This window comes from Prionailurus viverrinus, chromosome B1, assembly GCF_022837055.1.
Source record: "Prionailurus viverrinus isolate Anna chromosome B1, UM_Priviv_1.0, whole genome shotgun sequence".
Lineage (NCBI taxonomy): Eukaryota > Metazoa > Chordata > Mammalia > Carnivora > Felidae > Prionailurus > Prionailurus viverrinus.
Window position 1 is genome coordinate 79849841 of NC_062564.1, and position 5966 is coordinate 79855806.

General features: G+C 40.1%; 1 pseudogene; it reads left to right on the forward strand.

Annotated features, from left to right (window-relative positions):
- Nucleotides 1–889: 889 nt before the first annotated feature.
- On the forward strand, nucleotides 890–1228 carry LOC125164789 (60S ribosomal protein L36a-like; annotated as a pseudogene).
- The last annotated feature ends 4738 nt before the right edge of the window (nucleotides 1229–5966 follow it).

Below are 5966 nucleotides of genomic sequence, written 5' to 3' on the forward strand. Positions count from 1 at the left end.
TGCATCAGGTTTGCTGCTGTCAGCCTGTCAATGCAGAGCCCCCTTTGGATCCTCTGTCCCCACCACCACTCTGCCCCTCTCCTGCTCACACTGTCTTTCTCAAAAAATAAATAAAACTTAAAAAAAGAAAAAATCATAATGAGAATACATTTATACTGTACTGTATTTATTGAAAAAAAAATGTGCATGTAAGTGGTCCCATGCAGTTCAAGCCTATATTGTTCAAGGGTGAACAGCAATGAATTACAATTCTTTGCTTATGAGGTATGTTTTGCTCCCTCTGGTATCAGGAATGCAGACTGTTATTTTTACAGCTACCACTGATCTGAGGAGCAAGGGATGGGGCTGGCATAGGTTAAAACACCATAAATTTTATAGTTCTTTAATAAAAATCAGCCATTTCTCCTGAGTATTTGACAAGTTGCTACAGGCCTTTCGCTAATTTCCAAAATTACAAAAAAGTTGATTCTGACATTTTTGCCCATTTTTCATTTCCTTTATGGGGGGGGGTGAAATTTGGAGTATACTACTGTGCTATTTTCACTGATATCACCTCAGGTCATTTTTAACCCCGATAGTAGCTAGTCAAGGACTAAACACAACGTGGGTGACTAATACATCTTTTAGATCTTTTTGAGCTTTAACTGATCAGAAAGTTCAGTTTTGTGTCCAGAAGTCAGTTCTTCATAGAATTTCTATCTTTCAGCATCTTGAAAAATCCAAGTTTATGGTGGCTGTGCAGTAAGTACTTGTCCAAAAATAGGCTGTACAGGTGTTCTAGGCAAGATCAGATCCTGATAAATTTCACCTCTAAGATGATCTTCAATTTTCAGATTCTTAAATTCTAAATAGTTAACTTACTTTCTATGCTGATGGTGCTCTTACAAACATGGTGAACATTCCTAAAACCTGCGGACTTTCTGCAAGAAGTGTGGCAAGGACCAACCTTACAAGAAAGTACAAGAAAAGCAAATATTCTCTTTATGCCCAGGGAAAGTAGCATTATGACAGGAAGCAGAGTGGCTTTGGTGGGCAGACTAAGCTGATTTTCCAGAAAAAATCTAAAACGACAAAGAAGATTGTGCTGAGGCTTGAATGTGTTGAGCCCAACTACAGGTCTAAGAGAATGCTGGTTATGAAGAGATGCAAACATTTTGAACTGGGAGGAGATAAGAAGAGAAAGGGCCAAATGATTCAGTTCGAGGCCTCATATTTTGTTACATTATGAAGACAATAAAATCTTGAGGTTATGTTAAAAAATAGTGAATGCAAATTCTCAGAAATGATTTACACCAACCCAAGTCAGTAAAAAAAAACCCTTAATTTATAAATCATAGTATCTATTTGTTATTTCATAATACAAACTATTTCTGGCAAGATAACCAACATCAGTCCATTTTTTGGGGGGTGGGGGGGGAGGGGGCACAGTTTCCCAGTATATTAGTGCTCTTGGAAGAAACCAGGACAAAGAATTGCTTGGTGAGCATAGTGTAGAATAATGTAGTTGGGTGTTCTTGTAAAATATTTCTTCTAGACAGGGTATCAGAGAGAACTTCCATCCCTAACTCTGATCCTCATTTGTGAAATGTTAATTACAGTACCTGCCTAAAAGTATTTGTGTTAGGATTAATGAAATTACACACATCCATGAACCATGATATCACTACAAATGACAAAAACCAATTCCATTTTACCTTAGACAAAAAGAAAAACGTCATAATTTACAGAATCCAAGGAATGGATGGACAACCAAACCATAGAAAGAGCAGATATGCCATAACTTTCTCCCCATCCTTGTTTAACTTTATTCTGTGTGTCAACTCTGTTCCCTGCCACTACAGCCTGGTTTTCTTCACTTGTTGAAGAATATGGTCACTGACAACTCCTCCTATGCACTACATTTTATAATGTGGCTACTGGAGATTCTTTAAAAAAAAATTTTTTTTAACGTTTATTTATTTTTGAGACAGAGACAGAGCATGAACAGGGGAGGGGCAGAGAGAGAGGGAGACACAGAATCTGAAACAGGCTCCAGGCTCTGAGCTGTCAGCACAGAGCCCAACGCGGGGCTTGAATTCACGGACTGCGAGATCATGACCTGAGCCGAAGTCGGACGCTTAACCGACCAAGCCACCCAGGCGCCCCTGGAGATTCTTTTTAAAAATTTTTTTCTCAATTCTTGTTAGAAAGTAGAAGGGTTCTATTTGAATTAGTTATATGCTCAACCCTGACGAAATCAATTGTGGCCAAAAAACTGGGAATATGTAGGAACATGGGCATTTTCCCACAAAAGCCACAATGTTTAAGCTGACAGAGGAATAATGTGGCCAATTGTATTATTAACTTATTTGCTCCTCCCTTTCCATGTATATGTATATGTGACTTGAAGTGTCCCTTTCCTTGTTAAGAGTATATATCCCCAATCCATCAAGGTTGAGCTTAGTCATATGATATCTTCTAGCCAATAAAGTGAAAGGACATGACATACAACACACTTGTGCAGAAGCTTTAAGAAGTATTGTGATTTTGGGGCATCTGGGTGGCTCAGTCAGTTGAGCGTCCAACTTTGGCTCAGGTCATGATCTCACGGTTTGTGAGTTCGAGCCCTGCGTCGGGTTCTATGCGGACAGCTGAGAGCCTGAAGCCTGCTTCAGATTCTGTGTCTCTCCATCTCTTGGCCCCTCCCCTGTTCATGCTCTGTGTCTCTCTGTCTCTTAAAAATAAATAAACGTTAAAAAAATTAAAAAAAAAAAGAAGTATTGTGATTTTAGGGGTGCCTGGCTGGCTCAGTCATAAGGGTGTGTGACTCTTGGTCTCAGAGTCATGATTTCAAGCCCCACCTTGGGCCTAGAGATTAAACAAACAAACAAACAAGCAAACAAACTTAAAAAAAAAAAAAAGAAGAGGCATTGTGATTTAGTAGCAGCTTTCCCCCATCCCTGCCATGAGAATGGGCAGGTCTTCTTCAGCCTGGAATCAGGATGAGACAAGACATGGTGCACAGCAGAGTCTTCTAAAAGCCTGAAGCAACACTGTAGGCAACTTATGATCTATACGTAATATAAGCAAGGAGGTACTTTGTTTTGTAAACCACAACTCCCAGTTGTTTGTTATATAGCATAACTCAGTGAAAGTCGACAAGTATAAGCAGTTCCCAGAAAAAGAGAGGGGAGATGCTGGCTGGTGAAATATTAAATCACTTAAACATTAAGTTACTTAATGCATTCAATAGACTTCCCTGGAGAAACACCAATAAATTCCAACTTTCCAACTCTCACTTTCAGTAAGTTACAAAAACTCCTCATAAAGATGAATTATAATACAGCTTCCCGCTACTATCTGAAAGCAGAATGTTCCTGTGAAAGCTGTGTAAGCTGAAATGGCATAAACTGAAGAATATTCCCCGTTTTCCAAAAGTCTGTGTTCCATCACTTTGCTTTTAGAAAAGACCTACATTAGTACCTATTTTCACAAACCAAAAGAAATCTGAAGAGGAGTTTATACCAATATGTTGAGAAAAATATGCCATTCATATTCCTTATATTTATCTATTCCATATGCTATTGGCCCAATTGGATTTGGGAAAGACTCTGGTATTATTTATAAACCATTCCTTCGAATAGTGCTTGTCTAAAAAACAATACATCTTACCCAGGATTTTATTTTCCTCCACTATTAATTTCAGAGGATTCTCCCAATCAGAGTCTTGGCTGTTCTCTTCTCATTCAACATTTTTATTTGGGCACTTCTACCCTCTGCACACTTTCCATGTAGAATAATAACCACTTACATAACTCAACCTACCAGTAGAATTAAAACCTCCAAATATAATTCTAGACCAGATCTTGCTTGTGAGCTCTAAATACAGTTTCTTACCTTGTCACTGGACATCTTCACTTGATACTGATTGATATCTCACATACAGCCATTAAACTCATGTCTTTTTCTTCAATTCTGGTTGTTGTTGTTGTTGTTGTTATTGTTGCCTGAACTGCCTATCCTGGTTACCAGCACCATCATGTATCCAAGTCCCTATAGCTAAAAAGTTTTGGCATTCTCCCCTTTCCTTATGTCTTTGGTACTCCTATCATACAACTGTTTCAAGTTGATTAGATTCTGTTCTCTACACATCTTCCAAATCATCCTTTCTCTGATCTTCCTACTATTGCCCTTAGCTTAGTTTACCACACATTTAATTGCTTTTTAAGTTCTAGTCACTATCTGAATGCTGGAGATAAGGAATGAATAAAGGTATACTTCCTAAGGCCTAGAACTCACTTTTTAGTCAGAAAGACAAACATATCATTTCACTTATATAATTGGGTAAGTGCTAAGATAGAGTTATAGATGGGAGATCATAAGAAATCAAAGAAATATAGGGGAGGGACCAAGATGGCAGAGCAGCATGGAAGTTTTTTGCGTCTCTCATCCCTGAAATACAGCTAGATCAACACCAAACCGTCTTGTACACCTAGAAAATTGATCTGAGGATCAACTCAACAATTCACATAACTTGAACCACAGAAGTCAGCAGGTACACGGCATGGAGAAGTGAACTGGGAAAGAGAGAAGCTGCAGAGGGTAAAGAGCTGTTTTTGCTTTTAGAGAGAGGATGGAGACAGGGGGTAGAGTACTGGAAAGGCATTTTCCCCTACCCCAAAAGCAGCTGGAGAGAAAGAGAAAGACTGAAAACACCCTAAGAGAATTAACAAGGGAGAAAGAAGAGGGTTTGGATACCATTAAGACTATGAACAGGGGAGTGCAGAGTCTGAAACTCTGCAGCTCGATACATGGTGGAGCTCTGGTGGGAAGGGCGAATCCCCAGGAGCAGAAAGTGAGGTCCAAGGGGTCCGAGGGCCACACGGGGAGGCAGTTCCCTCCTGAGAGGACATTTGTGTGTGGCCTCCCCACAGGCAAAGGTCCCAGAGGACCCCGGAGAACGGCCCGGAGCAAACGGAGAATGTTTGCTGGTGTTGGAACAAGGACATTAAGAAATGGTGAAGCCAGACACCAGATGTATATTGCAATTTACCATAATCCCTGAAAGGCTTCTGCTATGCAATTGCACGAACCTTTTCTGGGGTGGACTGGCACCTGGCCCCAGTCTCTGGGCATCTTCAGTGGTGCAGTCATATGAATATTCCTGGGGTGGGCCAGCCCCGGATATTGTTTGGCAAGACCCTCCTCCAGAGGGTCTGAGCAGGTTAAAGCCACAGGGCCTCAAAAGTGAGGAGTTTGCAAACATAGCCCCATCTGAGATAAAACTCAGGAGGGAGGTGCCACCTGGCAGGCTGACGACTTGGTTACTAACAGGGTAGAAGTGGGGAGTGGATGAAAGCCAGAGACAAAGGAGGGGTGCTTGATTGCTGGTTGGCAAGAACACAGAATTCTGATACCAGACACTGGGTAGCTGGGTGACACCATTTTCACCTCTCTCATGCATATGCATACATGCATACATGTGCCACAAGATACAGCCCCGGTAAACAAAGCAGGGCCATCTAATGGAGAATGGAGTCATTACACCAAGCCCCATCCAACTGGACCAACCATGCTCTAGAGGAACACCACAAGTCTCTCTGCCTGCTTAGTTTACAAAGTGCTTCATAGTTTGACTTCTAGGGGAAACTGGATGTAATTTCAATCATATTCCATTCCATTCGTCAGTCCATCTATTCAATTGTTTTCTTTTTCTTTTCCTTTCTTATTGTTGAATACAGAGGGGAAAAATATTTTTATTTTCCTTTTTAATAAAAAAGATTATTATTGAATTTTTTCAACGATATTTTTTACTTTTTTGAAAATTTTATTCTATTTTACTTTCATTTCATTTTATTCTATTTTATTGTATTCATTTAATAAATTTTTTTTAATGTTTATTTTTGAGAGAGAGTGCAAGCAGGGGAGGGGCAGAGAGAGAGGGAGACACAGAATCCAAAGCAGGCTCCAGGCTCTGAATTGTCAGC